At 39.1% G+C, this 21,162-nt stretch overlaps 1 protein-coding gene across 7 annotated transcripts in view; it reads left to right on the top strand.

Annotated features, from left to right (window-relative positions):
• The window catches only part of Arhgef9 (Cdc42 guanine nucleotide exchange factor 9), a 241,660-nt gene that overhangs the window by 42,446 nt on the left and 178,052 nt on the right, over positions 1 to 21,162 (top strand). Inside the window, exon 1 of one of the 7 annotated variants that reach the window (XM_087208136.1) lies at positions 10,117 to 10,168. The exons of the other annotated variants lie outside the window; for them this stretch is intronic. The gene's annotated coding sequence lies outside the window, so the exon portion shown is untranslated. Of the gene's footprint in view, positions 1 to 10,116; positions 10,169 to 21,162 lie in introns of those variants that run through there. 7 annotated transcript variants of the gene reach the window in all.

Raw genomic sequence — 21,162 nt, 5'->3', positions numbered from 1 at the left:
GTGTGAATATTCTATTCATTGCTGAGTAATTTCAGATAAATTATTTCTTTCTTCTGAAATGTATTTTCCTCATCTGCAAAATAGGATAGGTAGGTTAGATGTTTTCACAGATTTATTCAAGCTCTAATAATTTGCTTTATGATTAACATTAATGATCAAAATGATCATATATATTATACAAAACCAGCAGGTGATCCAAAGATTTCTGTTAGATTTAGAATCAGAGTGATTCTGGGGTAATAAATTGGCCTTCTTAAATATGTTTGGCCTAGGTTTCTTCTATAACAGTTGAACTGTAGCTACCAAGCAAGGAATGGAGCCCCATAGTGAGTCACATAGCAGCAGCATACCAGTATAGGATTCAACTTGTTAAAGAAACATGTCTTTTGAATAATTGAGAATTGCCTCATATTGATACGGAACCAGTATCCTAGATCTGAGGAAGCCTAGCAGGTAAGGAACTAGCTGATTTGACAGCCCTGAGTCCCTTCCTGTGGTATTTAGAAGTCATTCACTTAGTTAATACTACTACTATTAATAGTAATAAGAATTTCAACAAAGTTTCCTAGTTATTTCTTTAGCTCCTTTTCCAAGCCTAAAAGTAGATTTGGAAAGTCAGGCTTAGAGAGATTAAATGACATTCTCAAGGTTACACAGTAGGAAGTGGTAATGACTGACCTAGAACTCAGTACTTTTGTCACCATTTACTGTAATGTAGCCTGCATTGTAGATTTGTGGTCAGGATGCAGTCATGACTCAGAATTGAAGAGGTCCACTGACATGGAGCAAAACCCAAGAGGAAGCTTTAAGAAAGGATAATGGGAGCAAATTGGAGGAGAAGAGTGGGACATATCTAAGTTTAGATCTTTTTTGTCTGTAGCACTTTTCTGTACTAGTTGCAGGCCCTTGACAGGGATTGATCATTTGAAATTTGAACACCAAAGTCAAGAGTTGCTAACAGTGTGGTAGAAAGACCTGCATATAGAAGGCAGGCGTAGAGTAGGAAAAAAAAAAACCCACTGGAAAAGGCCTCAAGAGCCTTAGGATTAAGCCCTGATTCTTTTTCTGCCAGATTTTGGTCAAGGCCTTTTCTACCTGGACCTCAGTTTCTGTGTCACTGAAGTGAGAAGTGGTTTCTATACCAGAACCATGCTCTCAAATGAAACTTCTGGAGGACAGAATCTAAAGTTCCAGGCAACCATCTTGTCAATATAGACTTTACTCAGTAGGGGAATTGGAATTAGGAGAATGGGGATGGCTCTGTCTAGATCAGCCAAACTGCTTGAGAGATAGGACATCCAGGGATGGACTGGAGGAGGGTCTTTCGTTTAAGTGGCCAGGCTTCCCTGAGAATCACTTAAGGGTAGAGATTAAAACACCTGGCAGTCTGCAGCACACTGTCCTCATCACCCCCCCCACCCCACCCCGTTTTTTACAGGTGAAGAAACTAAGGGGAAATGGGATCCAAGGTTACAGTGACAGGCCTGTGATTTTCACTCTTCAGGCCTTTTCTCACTGTCAGTTGCTACCTTCCTTATAGGGTTCTGTACTCACTTGGCTAGACTTGAATACTTTTTCAGATTTAGTTGGAGCAAGTGAACTGAGAAGAGTCTGTAAGAATTAAAAGAGAAGAATAAGAGTATTATGTAAGCAGCCCTTGGAGTGGCAGGCAGTGGGATGCGAGTGAGGAGAATACAGTCTTCTTTAGTCCACATTAACTCTCCTGAGGAAGGAAGCTGTAGATGCAGCCTTTTGCTGAGTAGCCATCTGCCCTCAGGGCCCAAAAGAGGTCAGCATTGTACATCCATAGGCAGCTCTGGGAATGGTTCTGGCAGCTGATTTCTCTGCCTGCCTGCCTTCATTAGATGAGGCGAAACTACACACCTCCATGCCCAGCTGGCTGCAGGAAGGATGTGCTAAGAACCTACCCCCACCCCCTCATAGTGTGGTGCCTAAAGGCAGCATCTACTTTTAGTTGAACCTCCCACAGCCTCTCCTCCACTGACTCTCTTCCACCTCTCTGTGTGAACTGTGCTGGCTGACAAGGGCTGTGCAGTGGGTGCCTTGGCATTGGGATAGGGGCCCAGGAGGAGGTAGGTGTCTTTAAGAGGAGAAGGGGCCCTGATAATTCTGTTAGGGTGACAAGGCTCAGAACAAAGGCAAAATGATAAGACTGCTTTGTACTTAGTTAATTTACTTTGGACCTTGCAACCAACTAAGATGTTTGTGTTGCAAATCCAGATTGAACTGCACAAGAGGACTCAAAAATATTTATTGGACAGAACACATGTACACTCTCCTTGAATCTAGAGAAAAGCATTCGGGACTAGTAGATACTCAATTCTTGACTCTCCCTCTTAAACATTGCATACACTTTTCAGTGGGTTTATATGTTGTCTTGCTCACTGGATCTTTCCTGTGGCCCTGTGAAGTATTATCTCCATTTTACACGTGAGAAAAATTAAGCCCAAAGATTCATTGTCATATAGCTGTTTCCAGCAAGTTCTTCTGGGATGAAGCTATGGAAGTTACACTGCCATATAAATCATTCCAGGCAGCTTTATCTTCTATAGAAAGGATGCTAAAACTCCTGGATCTGATCCTCTCATTGTAGAAGCTGGGGAACAAAGCCTAGAGAGGAAAATTACTTGCTCAAAAGATTAGAATGCATTGGTAGTAGTGCTGGAACTAGAACACTGCCTGATAGGGATGAGTCCTTGAACCTATAAGATGTGCAAGCCACTATGACTTTTCAGGAGTAATTTGGGAAATCAATATGGTATGATGGAAATCAGATCGTCATTGAACTACAAGTTTTTATCATTTTCAGTTCTGTGACCTTGGGCAAGTCAGTCTCTGACTTGGTTTTCTGTAAATTGGGGTTTACAATCTCTCAGAATTCTTTGAGACAAAAATCTACACGTAATTGCTACTGTGCAGGAGTCTGCTCTGACATTCAGTAGACTTTCTATAAAAATAAAAAGGGGCTGCAAATATGAAGTGAGTAACCTTGAAAAAATCCCATTGTCTTTATGTCTCAGTCTCCACTGTAGTCCAGAGTACTCTTCTCTACCTAGGAAGGAGAAAAGTCCTGTGACTGCCCCATGCTTTGAGTACTTGGTGGAAAGCTGGGACTTTTTTTTTTTTTTAACAAGGAGCTTTTATTTACTTCTAGCTCCGTTCCCCATGGAGTCACATACATGTTGGTATGAATAACAAGCTAGCTTTCTCTCTTCCTATTGCTTGCAAAACTAAAAGAAGAGCTTGTAAGAAAGCCAACATTAATTGTGTTTTTATTTAGCACCTTTTCAAGTCCATCAACCAGAACCACCTAAGCAGTTAGGAATTAAAAATCTGTTTTGGCCCCCAAATCCTTGGTTAGTATTTTTAATGAATATTTCTGGATTTTCATGGTATGATGAAGAGTTGATTTAGAAAATTAAAAGTTTTTGGCCACTGGCTTACATGGAACAAGTTGACCGTCTTTACCTTTATCTGCATCCTTTTGTTTGGAAACTCACTGCACTGGGCAAGAAGATAAAAAAAACTATGTAAAAGTTTCTGTTCCTAACACATTGGTCTATTCTCCATGATCCTGTGAGTTGGGCAATGCTAAGATTATTCTCAAGAATTGGTTTGATTGACTCAGATTAGTGCTCTTTCTTAATAGACAGAGACATGCTTAATAGACAATGGAAGAGCCTAGCATATGGAGTTTGCTACTCCAATCAGTACCAACTGACTTTGAGCAAATAATTCATTTTGAATGTGACATCTGTAACTTGGTCTTTTTTGTTTGTTTATTTGAGACAGGGTCCTGCTTGCAGTCCAGGCTGGCCTTAAGCTCACAGCAATCCTCTTGCTTCAGCCTTCAGAGTGCTAGGAGCCTGTGCCACCACATTCTGCTGATCTTTTTTTTTTTTTTTTTTTTAAGATGGAAGAGGGATCTAGACAGATGCCACTAGATAACTCTAGCCTGGTTATCACTGAACCATAAGTGAGCACTTCAGATGCATCTACTAGATCTATAATAAGTCTATCTGGATATAATATTGTCTAGGAACCCATGAGAGGTCTTGCCAGTGCTAAAAAGTGACCTTAAATTCTGCAGTCCTTTGTGCCCTGCTTAGTTTGGATATTTTCTCTTTGTAGATTTATCTGTCCTGGTTCTTAAAGAGTAGACATTGAGTTTAAAAGCTGTCTCATTACCCTTACCACAGTCCTTCCATAGGATGAGGAAGAATGATTGGATAAACCACATATTGTTTTGCCTGGGCCTTGGTGAAGATTGTATGTCTTTAAGGCTGTATGTTTATCAGGTTTATTTCATTTGGCTCAGGCCACTGGGAAAATGAGTGTGGAATGACCAACAAGTATAGGAAGGCAACCAGTAGCTTCCTAGAGAGGGCCTAGCTAGGATGAGTCATCTGCAGGTACTAATCCACATGTACACATCTGTGCACAGACATTTTGGTGGTGAGGGGGAATGACAATTAATTCATGGTACTTAAAGTGAGAAGTAACTAGATGAGAGTAAGAAAGATCTCATACATTGAATTCACTCCCTGACAGTATTGCTGGGAAAATTGTGGCATAAGGAGAGGCAAGGACTCATCCAAAGTCTTAAAGTTAGTTGATTTTTTGTCCTTGTCTTCTCTCTTTTCTATTTAGCTCTTAGAAAAAACACAATTTGAACTGAGTTTTTTTTTGTCCTGCTTATGTGCAGACTGATCCACATGACTTTAAGGAATGCTAGCTGGTAAGAACAAGTTCTTAAGGAGGAAAATTGGTTTAGCCTTGTTGCCTGTTCATGCTCTTCACCCACACACACTATACGTGCTATAGTCACATATAATATACACAACACATTCAGACATGTGGAGCGTGTTTGTGACACATCAAGCATACACAGGTGGGGCATGTTTTCACGCTGACAAATTTGAAGCACATTTAGTTAATGCAGTACACTCAAACATTCACAGCATAAGCAGGGAATATATACAGTGGCACACACGAGGCATGCTTGTACACATTTGCATGGGTGAACACACCTGGATGTATATAAGGCAAAATTATATACTCATATATACAAGAGATACACTGAGATTCACATTCAGATATGCTCTTAGCTCCAGGGTACACAATCCTATCCCTGAGACATACTCTTAAGAATCAACTTAAGAAGGAATGACAATCTGCCTTTGAAACACACTTGAACACATCTCTGTGACATATTCACAGGCTCCAGACAGCTCTATGCAGAAAATATCCTACCCATAGGGTCAGCTATCTATTTCTTGTAAGTATGATAGGGAACTGGCCACAGCTGGTGGCCTTCCATCAGTTTTCTCTGGCCCATTTTATCCTAAAATCAGGTCTGTGAACTCAGTAATAAAATGGATGCTAAAGTGCTATTGTAGCAGACTCACGAGACAAACAAACAGGGCTCAGATCCAAGCCCTCAGATGTGAGCCCTGTGAGTTAACAGGCAGATGTAGAAGAATGAAGAAGCAAATTTGTACTGATCAATGCAGAAATCTTGAGCCTACTCTTTCATTCTTCATTTCACTTACAAACCATTATGGGAGTGATATGATTATGAAGCAATATCCTACAAAATCTGAAGTAATTGAATATTAAATTTTGTTTTCCTTAGGAATGAAATAACAGAAATAATATCTAAATTATGTGTTAGAGGGGAAGTGTTAAGATGCCTAAAGGGGTACCCTACTTGGCAGTGGCCCAGCCTCTCCTGTGTTAGTAGTGGACTGAGAGACCAGACATGTCCTTAATGACCACAACCCAGCCCCTAGGCACAGCAGCTTGGGCTATCTGGCCCCACTAATGAATGGCTGCTATATTTAGAATTTCTCAAGCTAGAAACCAGGTCATGGTGTCCTGGGGAAACCTTTCTGGCCCTTGGTACCAAAGGCTGGAGCTGGAATGAAGGTACCATACACTATTTCTCAATAAAATCTAGGAAGCAGTGAGAAAAGTCAGAATGTGCCAAGCCTACCATAGATCATCAGATCTAGACCTTCCTCTGGGTTTTTCCTGGTTGCCTGTAGGAGGCACACTGATTAACCCTTTCTCCCTGCCACAGCAGCTCATATCTCACTTGTCCCACTCATTTCTTGTAGGTTGGAAACAGTGAAGCATTAGGAACCATGTTAAGCTGTTGTGAGAGAGAATTGTGCTGCCTCTTTAAGCCTCTTGTGGAGAATCCCATGAGGCACTTCATCTACCTTGCCCACCCACCTCATCACAGCTTGCTGGGTACAGAAGCCATGTGGGGCTGACCTGCCTAAGGGTAGGCCAGAAGAAACTATGTTTGAGGGTTGATCTTTGGAAGATTTTGCCAACTCTTGAGGGAGGGATAAGATTGTGGAAATCCAAGAACCAAAGCTGAGAGGCCTTAGAGACCATATGAGCTGACTCTTTCCTGGCAATGTGAAGATTAAAATCCAGCTGGGCTTATTTTTTTCTCTTTTCATAGAGCCTTTATAGCTTGTTTATTTCTGCCATTCTAAACTCAGGAGAGGGGAGGCTAGGCACATTAAGTCAGAATGATAAAAAAGAGGTGAAGGGAATCTGGAGGTCAGGCTTTGGGTACTAAGTGTTGAAGTTAAAGGCCTTTTGTATCTTTTCATCTTTCTTGCTCCCAATTCATTATTTTTCGATTTCCACTGATTTACTAGTGAAGCCCAGCATAAGCTGTTGTTATTTCCATTTGTGTTGTTAAAAACTGCAGAATGTCTATAGTACTGACCCATCTAAAGGATTAGGTAAGTAAGAGGGGATTGGAGGATTACAGGGGACAGGTGCCCCTTTTTTCTTCAAGTCTGAGAAAGCAGAGCGGTAAATAGAGAAGGGTTAGCTGCCACAGCCCTACCAAGAAACAGCCAAGCAATTTTCTCAGCTCACTTGACCTTAGACTCCTCATTTAAAATTTTTAGTTTTGAATAGTTCCATATTCAAAGTTCAAAGTTTTAAAGGTACAAGAGAGTACGTAGTAAAAAGTCTTCCTTTCTACTCCTGCCCTCTAGCAACCCAACTTCTCTCTGCAGATCACCAATGAATATTTCCAGAAAAATATTTTATGGATATATAAGCAAATATAATGTATTACCCTCAACTTTTTAGGGTGATATACTATACAGACTGTTCTCTACCTTGCTATAAGAGATTCTTTGACTAAACTTTATTGAATCATATCTACCAGGGGTGTGAGGATGTGTTGTGGAGAACAGCGTTTAGGAGCACTGGTTTGAGAGTAAAACTTCTTGAGTTCTGATTCTGGCCCTGTGTGACCTTCATCAGTCAGTTCATCTCTGAATGTTAGTTTCCTCATCTTTAAACTGGAATGAAATGTTAGTATATGTAAAACCTTAGGTTTATCTCTTATACATCTTAAGCATTCAATAAATGTTAGCTATTTTTTTTTCTTATTGAGAAAAAAATATTGGACCATGAGTTAAAAGATCTGGTTTTTTTTTTTCTGGCCTTTGCTTTTAGTGTAGCTAAGTAACTTCCTTTGTCCAGGCCTGTTTCCTCATCTTTAAAATGGAACAACCTATTCTTTCTCTGCTTATCTCAGAATTGCTGAGAGAATCAAATGAGCTCATAAGTGTGAATACAATTTAGAAACTATAATATGCTAAACACATAGAAGAGGTCCTGCTTAAATTTTTGTGAGAAGATACTTTGGGTCATTTGAACTCAATGGCCTGAATTGGCTGGAGGAGGTATTGTTTTTGCTGCTGCTAGTGGAACCCAAAACCATCTCTGTACTGGATACTATTTCTCCTCAGGTCAAAGTCTACCTACTTTCAGAGCTGAGCACAGTAGCGCAGTCTTATAATCACAGCTTCTAGAGAGACAGACAGATGTGGGGAGTGTAGGGGATGTCACAAGCTTAAGGCCTGGGCAATGTAGTGAGACCCTGTCTTAAAAAGGATGAGGGATGTAGATCAGGTGGAGTGCTTGTCTAGCATGTGTGAGGCCCTGGGTTCAATCCTCAGTGCAAAAAACAAAACAAAGGAAAAAAAACTTTTAAAAACCAAGGCAGCAGCATAGCTCAAAAATAATGTTTCATTTTTTTTTTATTAGGACATGTTTGAAGTACGTAAAATTTGTCTTCATCTTAGGGAGTAGGTACATGTACTTAACATATTTTGATTCTTTTAATTTCCCTTCCCCTCCTCATGCTCCTACCACTCCTCTGTCTCTAGATCCCCTTTCCCCATTTTCAGTATTATTACTGTCAAATTTTTAGTTCATGTTTGTGACATATAATGTTTACATTCATTGTAGGTATTTGGTACATGTATATAACACATCGTAAATCTTTTTAAGATTCCTTTCCATCCCCCTTTCCCCTCACTCTTGGTTTCTTGGTCCCCTTACCATTTACAAAAGATCTATCTCCCTAATTCCTTTTATCAATCTTTTATTTTGCTCTTTATTTATACTTTACATTACTCAAATGAGAGAACGGTATTTAAGCTTATATGTCTGATTTATTTCACCTATCTTTCTATTTAAAATGACCTAATTCAGCTAGCTCAGAAAGGAGCTAGATCTCTCTGAGCTCCTAACAAGAAGTCAGTAATTGACCCAAGCTTAGAGTCCAGACTTCCTATGCCATTGTGTTTTCTACTAGCATTTACATTTTAGTTTGGATTTGAATTTGAGATTCTCAAGCAAAGATATCTGGTGATGAGAATGATTCTGGAAGTGTCTCTACTCAGCCATCATTCTGAGTTGTTCTTTTCCTTTAATTCCCCAGATAGGTCAGACCACGTTGGAACCCTTAGGGAAGAACTAGTAGCAAGCTCTGGTTTTAGTGCTGAAGGAATAATGTCTGTAGAGCTGCAGGAGGAAAGAGCACCAGAAATATCTAAAACAATGTTCTGTACAGTAAAGCTCAGGGGGAAAATTGCAGAAATTCTTTCTGCATTAAATTGTTAATAGTACTAATTTAAAATTTATATTTGTGTGGCAATTTGTATAAAGCACATATTATATTAGTATTTAAATACTGGGATAAGTATTTTCTTGTTTATTAAAAGTGTTATTATTTATATTTGAGGTTTACAAATGATGTAGTAATATGGGAGAAATATAACTCCTAACCTGCTACATGTCAGATGTGCCAAGTTTGTGTCCCTTGAAATTGAAGAATGAATTCAAGGAACAATGGAAGTTAAGAGTAGGAAAAGTTTATATTGAGAGATAGCTCCTGAGAGACAGGAGTGGTCTCAAGTGGGTTGCCACCAAGGCCCTTTGTCAGGGGTAATTTATACAGCAAAGTCACAATGTGGGTACAATGTGGGTCACAAACTGCCATGAACCTATACTATTACAAGTATAGCTGCTTAGCTAATATTGATCCAATAGGGAAATGAGTCACATTGCAAGGGTACATGTAAAGAACAAAGACATTTTTGGGAAGGCATGAGTCTAGATGCTCTAGTCACCCACCTGGGTGACTGATATCTATCTGGACTTACTGGGCCAGGTGGTGTTAATTATGGAATAATTCCAAGTTACTATTCCTTAGGAGAGCCTGGCCTCCATCAGATGTGCCTCCAGCCACAATTCTCATGTCTTTATTTTTCACTGATAGGAAACAAATGGACATCTATCATTGCACAGTTACTTTTTTATAAAGAAAAACGGCATCTAAGTGTTTTGTTTTTGAAAATAGTGTAGGGTGCAAAAACAATTGACATACATCCTTCTAAAAGACTGTAGGATTGGTTTCTAATATTAGCTCTGGTGTTGACTAGATTAATACTTTAAGCAACTTTTCTTAGAGCCTCAGTTTTCTTACATGTAAAACGGAGGACTGAACTAGTTGTGATAGCTCTTTTGAGTCTCCAATCTTGATCACCTCTGAGTAAAACAATCCATTATCTTTCAGGCTCTTCAGTCCTGGACGGAGTAAAGAAGAGTAGCTTCAAACCCTGGCACTTACTGGATGCTTTTTTCCCAATCAGCTGCCTTGAGTTCCCCTCCCTTCCCACCCCCACATCCTCTACTAGCCCAGACAGAAGGAAGCTTCCTTTATATAAGCTTGAGTAACCTACTTGAAGTTCTTTTGTTACAGGCACAAGCACATTTCCTGCAGACAGAGACCTGGTGCCATCCCTCCAGGACCCTGAGGGTAGACCTGATTTTGTGTCTCTTGTGTCCTGTCTGGAAGCCTGAATTTAGATGTTGTGTCTCTCGAAGTCTTTAAAACAATGTCTAAGAGGAGGCCAAATCATCTAGTTTGAGTCAGTGGCTCACTTTGAGATCCAGGTTTTGCTCACTGAATGCCCCTGCCCTCCATTCATCTACCATTTAATGAATGTCTGCTGGGAACTCAGGACTGTGAAAGATTTTGTCAGGAGAAACATGGTTCACTCTTGAACACAAAAAGCTGCTAGGGACTAGAAACACTGTTAGGTGTCTTGGCCTTGGCTGAATGACTTTTTCTCTTATTGTGAGCCAACCGGGAGAGGGTCAATGAAACACTAAAAACTATCTTCTATTTTCTGATGGGCTATTTAGATGCAGATTTCCTCTCTGGGGCGTAATGAGTCCCATGGAGACACTTACATTCTCTTTGGAAATGAATACCAAGGCCCGCAGCTTTGCAAGCCTGTATCCTGGGTGCATACTGAAACTTGATGGTGGTATAAGTTGATTAAAATATATTTTTCCTTCCTATTCTCCAGACAGGAGAGGTCACAGTGCTCCTGACTAAATGCTGTTTTTGTTCTCATCACCTTAGATCAGATGGCCACATTTAGACATTAGAACCCTTAGTTCCAACCTGTCTCCTCCCCTGCTCCTCCCCCCACCTACAACCCTCCTAACATGGCATCTGTCAAATGAATAAAAAATGACTTTCCTTCTCTTTGCTTTGCCCACCCACCCTCTGGTGTTGATGAGTATAGAACTATGCATGTGGGAGGGACGGAGGACAGATTCTTCATGTAGTTTTAGCCCCCTCCTCCTACCATTCTGGAAACCTAGAGGAACCCTACCCCCACCCTGCCTAGGAATCTCCAAGGCTAGGCCTAAAGTCATAAGAAAAATGAAGTCTTCTAGGAGTGGTCCCAGTGGAATCACAGGAAAAAATTCAAGAACTAAGGTAGATTTAGCTTATCTCAGGAACTTGAGGCTTTTTGAGCTCCCCTGCTTCTCTAGGTTTCTCCTGGTGTGTTCTTATCTCAGGGAATGAAGGCAGCAAGAGACCCCAGTTGGGGCTTTAGTATCCAGCCCAAGGGCATGACGCCCTGGGCAGGAACATTTTTGGTATAGGGCCCAGGCTTGCTTAATAGACAGGAAAGTGTTAGAGATAACCTTCAGTTTGTTATGGTATACTTTTTTTGTTTGTTATGGTATACTTTTGACTCAGCAAATTTTCAAGAGTGGAATTGCTGAGTCTGTTGTTATTGTTGTTATTATACTAATAATTTGTCTCTTAGAATATTTCTGCCTTAGATTATATACAGCTCTAGGAAACAGAGTATAGATTATAGATGATGCTAGGACACTGTATTAGGGCTAGTGGTGACATCAGTGCTGAGGGACAGGGATGAAGGAAGATCAGAGTAAATATAGATGGTTTCTTTAGGCTGGGAAAATTCTCTTTCATTCCTCAGTCTTCCTGGAACCTTATGTGAGAAGGACAAACCTGGAGGTGGAGTTTCAGAGATTCTAGTTTCTTGTGACTGGTCCACTGCAATAAGGGGAAATTCTTACAATACACTCTTAGCCCCAGAAAGCTTAAGACAATTGATTTCAATATAAATGATTAGAATCACTGGGGCTGCTTATTAAAATTCTTGGAATAATTCTGAGCATAATTTGAAAGGGGGCCCAAATTAAGGATCTCTAGTGTATTTGCCTTTCTGTGACTGTCTTATGGGTCAGAGGTGCTTGAGAGGTGTCAGACAGCCCCATAACAACTTGGCATAACTCCTATCTAAGATGTTTTGAAGGTATAAGCTAATATTTATCAGTTGGGAGCTGCTGTGGTGTGGGAGCTTTATCTAGTCAAGTGGCTAATGACTGGTATTCCATAAGATTATCTTTTTCTCTCTTATGTGTAACCTTGACCCATTTGGCTAAATTTTCTTTTTTTAAAATTTTTTATTTTATTAGTAGATCTTTGCAGTACATGAAGTTTACATTCATCTTTGGGAATATATATATATATATTCACTCCCCACTCACTCCTTCCCTCCATCTCTAGATCCCCTTTCCACATTTTCATGGTTACTGTTATTATTTTTAGTTCATGTTTACGACATACAATGTTAACATTCATTGGGGGCATTTGGTATATGTACATGATACATCTTAAATTTTTTTACTTTCGCTCTCCCTCCCCTCTCACCCTCAGTCTCTTTGACTCTTTCCAATTAGCAAAAGATGTATCTCACTGTTTCTGTCTACCAGTCTTTTATATTGCTTTTTATTTGCACTTTGCCTTACTCAAATGAGACATATCATATGGTGTTTAAGCGCATTTATTTAGTTCCCTTAACATTTTATTTTCTAGATATATCCATTTTATTACCAGTGTCTTGAATTTATCTTACATAACCAAATAACCATTTATCTTATATAGACGTTATATATAGATAGCATATTTTTTTTAACCATTCATCTGTTGATGAACATATAGGCTGCTTCCCAGATTTAGCTATTAGGAATCGTGCTACTATAAACATTGGTATGCATTATTACTGTGATATGATGTCTTTCACTCTTTTGGGAGGATAGTATTCTCTCCCATGACAATACCAGGCTCTTAACAGTGTGAACTTTGAGGCAGCAACTGGATCTTAACTCAGAAATTTCTGGATCCATTAGGCTGAGTTAGTGCAGTGGTGGCGAACCTATGGCATGAGTGTCATTTTTTTTTTTTTTTTTTTTTTTTTGGTACTGGGGATCGAACCTGGGTCCTTGCACTTGCGGGGCAGGCAGCAGAACCACTGAGCTAAATCCCTGGCCCAATCTGTTTTTCTTTTAAGACAAAAGATGTTAATGCATGAGTTGTTTTTTCTAAACTAAAACCTCAGTATTCAGATTTAATTGCAGTGTGGGCACTTTGCAATAAATAAGTGCATTTTGAGTTGCAGTTTAGGGACTTGTCTCTAAAAGGTTTGTCATCACTAAGCTAGTGGCTGAGTTTATCTGGTATTTGCAATACCAGAAGCTATTGCTAATATCTAGACCAATCAAAGAACTCTGTTTCCCTCATCTATTTGATCACCATTATAGCTAAGGTAAACTTACAACTTCTTTTGAAAGAGGTACAGGAATAAGTCCTTTACTATAGGCCTGGAATGAATGAGAAAATGTCCTGAGAGGCGTCATACCCGACAGGGCTGAGTTTTCCAAGCTTTTAGGTCCTGGAAGGTACAAGTTGGCTCGTGACCAGTTTGCATATTGATTTTTAGACCAAGTGGTTTGTCTTTCTCTTGATGAGCCTGAGTCCCGTCTAGGCTTACCTTTTCAAATCAAGCCAGTCTGGCTGAGTATTGCTTCTGCTACGTGTAGCCAAAGCCATCAGTAGATGTTTCATTTTATTAAAGTAAAAGATAGTATAATTGGACATTGAACAAACTGATGCCTAATGAATCATAAATCAAATCCCCAAACTAGAAAAAATTGTCATGAAAAGAGATATTTGAATACTTTCTTTAAGCATATCTAGGGCTATCAATTGAGTACATTAATTATTCTGCTAAAAACAAAATTATTTAGTTATGAGAGACAGCAACACTCAGATTGGAGCTGGAAACAACTAGATATCAACTGTTAGGTCCTGGTGAAAATAAATAGCAATGCTTTTAATTCTTTTCATATTCTTAGTGGAATTTTTCATAGCTGGCATCTCTGTTCCTTTCTTTGGTGAACATACTATATAGACAATTGCTTTGGCCATATAGAATGTTCTGCAACCTTACAGAGACACTAACTCTGTTGCTCTAATCTTCCTTAGAGCTTTCCTGGTTTTAGGGTTCATGTTATAGAACTTAACAGAGTTTAAAAACATGTTGTTCATTGTGGATTAAGCACACGTTTTATGTATATCATTCACAAGCATACACTGTGGTTATTTGGAGAATAATACTTTTTTAATAACTTTAATTTCTCTAAGTTGTTGCTGTCTTTTTATTCTAAGTAAAAATTACTGAAAGAAGTCTAGGGAGACAGGATACAGGTTGGATTCGTAAAGGAAGGGATTAAGGAATAGGTGGGCTAAGATCACATAGGTAGAAAGAAGAAACCTGACTCCAGTGTTTCTACACCTAACTGTAGTCTAAGGGTATGACTGAATCAGAAGCACAGTGATGGGATTGCATCTGCCTATTTTGGTTTGCTCAAAATGGAAGATCTAGGCTGGAGGTGTAGCTCAGTGTTAGAGAGCTTGTCTAGAATGTGTGAGGCCCTGGTTTTTCTCTCCAGCACCCCCCCCCATGCACACACACACGAGGAGGAGGAGGAGGAGGAGGAGGAGGATGTCAAGGATGTCTTTGCCTACTTAGAGGTGGCATAGGTTGTACTCATAGATGGGACTAGACAAGAGATTTGGTATGATTGGGGAATTATTGAGATATCTTAAGCACAGAGAGTGACACCAGCAAAAAATTTTTGAGAAAGGCATCATTAAGAAGCTCTATTTTATAAAAAAAAAAAAAACCCATTTTCTTTATTGGAAGTATGGGGCTGTAGGAAGTTGGAAGTATGGGACTATAGGCAAGTGAGGGCTAATGTTATAGAAAAAAGGATTTCTCTGGGCAACTAAGTGTAGAGAACAAAAAGCAAAGGTCCCTATTCACTTTTGATGGGGCAGTCAAGGGCTAAAGTGGACAACCCATTCTTCAGTCTTCCAAAAAGCTCTGGGAAATCACAGGCAATAGCCTATGCTTTAATATATTACCAGCCTGGGTGCATTATCTTTAGGAATGGACTAGTCAGCTCCAATTTCTCATTTTCCTCAACAGAGAATAAAAACATCCTATCAAGAACAAAAGACAGAAGAAATAAGCTGCATTAATGTAATATCTGCCCTTTGTAGGGCTGAAATATTAGGATCAATAGAATTATATAACTAGAGGGGAGTTGGTAGGTGATATATCTGGTTTTGCTTTTTATTTTACTTTTCAAAAATTCTTTTATTGGTACATTTTAGGTATACAACATATTTACATTTCTCATTGGGAACTTGTACCTTTACATGATGCATCTTGGTTCTTATTTTTTCCCGATTCTTAGCCCTCCCTTTACCCGCTCCAGCCTTCCCCATTTACAAAGACTTTGTTTCCATTTATTCCATTTCTTATAATTTTTCCTTTCCCTTCTTTCCTTTCCCCTGCCCCTCCCACTTCCCCTATGCCTTTAGACCTTTTCTTCCTATTTTGCATTCTCAATTATTCATTTTAATCATTGGTACATTTTAGGTATACAATATAATGACATTCATCATTGGAAATTTGCACCTTTACATAGTCTCTTTTCATTCTTATTTTCCCCCTTCCCCTGCCCTCCCTTCAACCCCTCCATCTCTCCCTATTTACAAAGACTTTATTTCCATTTTTCCATTTTCTCATATTCTATTCCCTTCTTTCCTTTCCCCTACCCCTTCCAGTTCCCCCCTTTGCCCCTTTTCTTCCTATTTAACATTTTCTATTATACCTTTTAGTCCTGATCTACACTTTGAGTTTCACACACTAGAGAAACTATTCGGTATTTGTACATGTGTGTCCTATTTATGTCACTTAAGAGTATCACCTCAATGTGCATCCATTTAGCTAGAAATGTCTCTAATTTCTCCTTTTTTATGGCTGAGTAATACTCCATTTTATAAAAAAAAACCCACATTTTCTTTATCCAGTCTCCAGTTGATGAGCATTTGGGCTGTTTCCAAGTTTTAGCTATTACAAACTGTGCTGCTATGAACATAGGTGCACATATATCACTGTGGTATGATTCTTTTAATTCTTTGGAGAAGATCCCCAGCAGTGGAATAGCGGGGTCAAATGGGACTTGCAGTCCTAGTTCTTTGAGGTATCTCCATACTGATTTCGAGAGTGCTTGCACCAGTCTACACTCCCACCAGCAGTGGAGCAGGGTTCCTCTTTCCCCACAGCCCTGCCAACATTTGTTATTGGTTGATTTCATGATAGCAGCCATTCTTTCTGGAGTGAAGTGGAATCTCAGCGTTTTTTTAATTTGGATCTCTCAAATGACCAGTGATGTTGAACATTTTTTCATGTATTTATTTGCTATTTCCACTTCTTTGTCTGAGAAATGTCTGTTCATTTCAGATGCTCATTTTTGGATTGGGTCTTTAAATTTGGGAGGTCTGATCTTTTAAAGTTCTTTATAGATTCGAGATAGTAGACCTTTGTCTAAGGAACAGCATGTGAAAATTTTTTCCCACATTGTGGGATGTCTCTTCACACTGCTGGTGGTTTCTCTTGCTGTGCAGAAGCTTTTTAATAAGAGATCCCACTTGTTGATTGTGTTAGTTCACAGGCAGCTGAGGTTTTGTTCATAAAATCTTTTCCTGCACCAATGTCTTCAAGAGTTCTACCTAACCTCTGTTCCAGCTGGTTCAGTGTTTCTATTTTAATATTTAAATCATTAATCCATTTCGTTTTTAGTTTAGTGCATGGTGAGAGATATAGGTCTAGTTTTAATCTTTGGCAAGTTGAAGCCCAATTTTTCCAGCACCATTTATTAAAGAGGCTATCTTTCCTCCAGTGAGGGTGTTTGGCTCCTTTGTCGAAGATGAGATGGCTGAGTGTGTCTGGAGTTGTTTCTGCATCTTCTAATCTGTTCCACGGGTCCTCAGGTCTCTTTCTTTGCAAGCACCATGCTGTTTTTGTCACAGTAGGTTTGTAGTATAGTTTTAAGTTGGGGATTGTGATACCCCCTGCCATGTCTCTGTTACCTAGAATTGCTTCTGCTATTCTGGGTCTCTTCTTGTTTCAAATGAATTTTTGGATTGTTTTCTCAAGGTCCATGAAGTATGCTGCTGGGATCTCCATTGGAATTGCATTAAATCTATATAGCAGTTTTGGAAGTATGGCCATTTTCACTCTATTAATCCTTCCTACCCAGGAGCAGGGGATGCCTGTACATTTTCTGACATCATCTTCAATCTCTATTTTCAGAGTGCTATAGTTTTCAGAGTTTGTTTCCTAGATATTTCAGTTTTTGGATGCTATTGTGGAAGGAATTATTTGCCCTATTTCTCTCTCAGTGAGTCTGTCATTCGTGTAGAGGAAAGCTATTGATTTTTGTGTGTTGACCTTGTATCCAGCTACTTTACTGAATTTGATTATAAAGTCTAGAAGACTTTTGGTGGAGATTTTGGGGTCTCTATATAGAGTATCATGTCCTCTGCAAATAATGACAATTTGACTTTTTCATTTCCTATCTTTATTCCTTTTATTTCTTTCTCTTGTGTAATTGCCATGGCTAATGATTCCAGAACAAGAGTGGTGATAGTGGACATCCTTATGTTGTTCCTGATTTTAGTGTGAAGGATTTCAGTTTTTGACCATTTAGTATGATATTGGCTGTTGGTTTTTCATAGATGGCGTCTATCAGTTTGAGGTAGAGACCATCTATTCCAATTTTTTGTAGGGTTTTTATCATAAATGCATGTTGGATTTTGTCAACTAGTTTTTCTGCATCTATGGAGATAATCATATGGTTTTTGTCTTTGGCTCTATTGATATAGTGTATTACATTGATTGATTTGCATATGTTGAACCATCACTGCATCCCTGGGATGAATCGTACTTGGTCAGGTTGTATGATCTTGTTGATGATCTTCTGCACACTATTTGCCAGTATCTTATTAAGGATTTTTGCATCTATGTTTATTAGTGAGATTGGCCTATAGTTCTCCTTTTCAATTGGGTCTTTCTCTGCTTTGGGAATCAAGGTGATGCTTGCTTCCAGGAATGAATTTGGGAGTATTGAGTCCCTTTCAATTTCATTGAAGAATTTAAACAGGAGTGGCAGTAGTTCCTCTCTAAATGTCTTGTACAATTCAGCAGTGAAGCCATCAGGACCCGGGATTTTTTTAATTGATAAGTTTTTAATTACATTTTCCATTTCATTGGTTGATATTGGGTTGTTTAGAATTTTTAGGTTTTCTTCATTCAACTTTGGTAATTCATGCTGATCTAGGAATCTGTCCATTTCTTCTGTGTTTTCCGTCTTATTGGCGTATAGGTTCTGGAGGTAGGTATTGATGATCCTCTGGATTTCTGGTGGGTCTGTTGTAATTTCACTCTTTTCATTCCTAATTGCATGGATTTGGGCCTTTTCTTTTTCTTTCTGATAAGGTTGGCTAAGGGTTTGTCAATTTTGTTTATTCTTTCAAAGAACCAACTCTTGGATTCATTGATTTTTTGTATCATTCTCTTCGTCTCCATTGCATTGATTTCTGCCCTGATCTTTATAATTTCCTCCTTTGTATGAGCTTTGGGTTTGTCCTGCTCTTGTTTTTCTAGAAGCTTGAGGTTCAGCATCAGGTTGTTCATTTGGGCTTGCTCTGTTTTCCTAATATGTGCATTCACTGCTATGAATTTCCCTTGAAAGACTGCTTTCATTGTGTCCCATAGATTCCAATATGTTGTATTGTCATTTAATTGAAGGAACTGTCTGATTTCTTCTTTAATTTCCTCTGTGACCCATTGGTTATTCAGAAGTGTGTTGTTCAATTTCCACATGTTTATGAAATTTTTTCAGTTTCTTTTGCTATGGATCTCCAATTTGATCACACTATGTTCTGATAATATACAGGGGATAACTTCAGTTCCTTTACACTTACTTAAACATGTTCTATGTGCAAGTATGTGGTCTATTTTGGAGAACAACCCATGTACAGCTGAGAAGAATGTGTATTCTGATTTTTTGGGGTGGAACACTCTCTAAGCATCTGTTAAGTTCATTTGTTCAAGAGTTTGATTGAGTTCTTATATTTCATTACTTATTTTTTGTTTAGTTGATCTATCTATTTGTGACAGTGGGGTATAGAGATCCCCCACCACAACTATATTAATGCATATATGACTTTTCATGTCAGTTAGTATTTGTTTTATATTGTTGGGCGCACTAGTGTTTGGTGCATAGATATTTATGATTGTCATCTCTTTCTGTTGGATTGTTCCCTTTATAAGGATGTAGTGTCCTTCTTTGTCTCTCTTAATCAGTGTTGGTTTGAAATCTACTTGTTCTGCAAAGAGGATAGCTACTCCTTCTTGTTTTGGGGTTCTTCTCACATGGAGTATTGTTTTCCACCCTTTTACTTCCAGTCTATGAGTTTCCTTTTGAATTAAGTGTGTTTCTTGTGTGCAGCATATTGTTGGATTTTGCTTCTTGACCCATTCTGCCAGTCTATTTCTTTTGATTGGTGAATGGAGACCACTACCATTGATGGTTATAATGGATACATATTGACTTATCATTGTCAGACTTTTTCTTTTTGTGGAATTCTCCCCCTTTACATTTAATTTCTTGTTGCACATGATGGATTCATTGTGCTGTGCTTCCTGCTGTTGTGTTCCTCCTTGTCTGTTCCTAGGATATTGTCTAAAATTTTTTGGAGTGCTGCTTTGGTATTCATGAAGTTCTTATGGTGCTCTTTGTCATGAAAGTATCTTATTTCTCCCTCAATTTTGAAAGATAGTTTTGCAGGGTACATCAATCCAGGTTGGAGACTGTTTTCCTTTAGGGTTTGGAATCCATCACTCCAACCTCTTTTTGCCTTGAGGTTTTGGGTTGAGAAATCTGCTGTGATTCTGATGGGCTTTCCTTTGTATGTGATTTGTTTCTTTTCTCTAACTGCTTGTAGAACTTTGTTCTTCTGTTGAGTTTCTGGAATCTTAACAATTACATGCCTATGTTTAGATTTTTTTTGATCAAGGCTATTTGGAGTTGTATATGCCTCACTTATGTGTATGTCAAGTTCTTTCCCCCTGCTTGGGAAGTTTTCTGCCATTACTTATGTGAAGAATTTTTTTTTTTATGTTGTCTGCACTCTCTCCTGTTTCTTCTTTAACTCCAGTCTTATGTTATTCTTCTTTGCATCATCTAGCAGCTGCTGGATTGATTTCTCATGTTCCCTTACACTTTTGAAGCAATTTTTCTTGTCCTGGTCACTAATTGCAGTCTTATCTCCTATATCTGAAATTCTGTTCTTACATTGGCTCATTCTGCTGTGCAGACTTTCAGTGGAGTTTTTCATGTCCTGGAAATCTATTTGCATCTGTTTTGTGGATTCCATTTGTTTCCTATGTTGGGATTCCATCATGTTCCTGAGCTCCTCTCTAGATTTATTAATCATGTCTTGCACTAGGGGCGCAATTTCTCCTGTTATCTGAGAAATTATTTCTGATTTCATTTTTTCCAGATCTTCTTTTGTTGCCAGTTCAGGGACTCCAGGTGGTTGAGTATCAGAGTGTTCCATCTCATTTCCCTTTGAGATTGCTGTAGGTGATCTGGAAGTCTGGTTTTGAGATTTATTTATGTGTCTTCTCATTTCAACCTTGGGGTGGTTGCCATTGGCGCCTGCATGGCTCACCTCCTCTGAGCTGGGAGCAGTGGGAAAGTGGCTCAGTAGCCCCTTCCTCTGGGCCAGGAGCAATGGGAATGATGCCGTCCTGGAAGCCCCTACCTCTGGCCTGGGAGCAGTGGAATGGATGGTGGCCCAGAATCCCTTTCCTCTGGGCCAGGACCAAATGTCTGGTTTTAATATGTCACTTGACTGATAAAGAAATAGTTTAATGCAAGGAAAGGGACTTGTCCAATATCATTTAGTAACTTACTGACAGAACTTCTTCCAGTAGTTAGTTTGAGCCATTGCTTTATACCATGGTGCTTCCTAGCTATTGTTGGAACAGCCCAGGTCACACTTTTCCAGAAATGGAGGATTGTTATGTGTTAACACTTTTGACAAGATAGCCAGAGTCACTTTCCAAGGCTGTATTAAAAGGTTATAGGGCTACTTCAGAAGAGAATATAAAATTCAACTTGTTTTAGATATGTTTAAAGGGAAAAGGAAAAGGAATTTTGCTTTTGTCCATGATAGCTGTTGAGAAAGAGGTCATTCTGTGAAGAAAGGGACAGATG

The sequence above is a fragment of the Heterocephalus glaber genome, unplaced genomic scaffold (assembly GCF_053883595.1).
Source record: "Heterocephalus glaber isolate CG9 unplaced genomic scaffold, H.glaber_assembly_v1.0 deba00000936, whole genome shotgun sequence".
Taxonomy (NCBI): Eukaryota; Metazoa; Chordata; class Mammalia; order Rodentia; family Bathyergidae; genus Heterocephalus; species Heterocephalus glaber.
The sequence above is the reverse complement of the archived record's forward strand: the minus strand, read 5'-3'. Positions and strand labels throughout refer to the sequence as shown.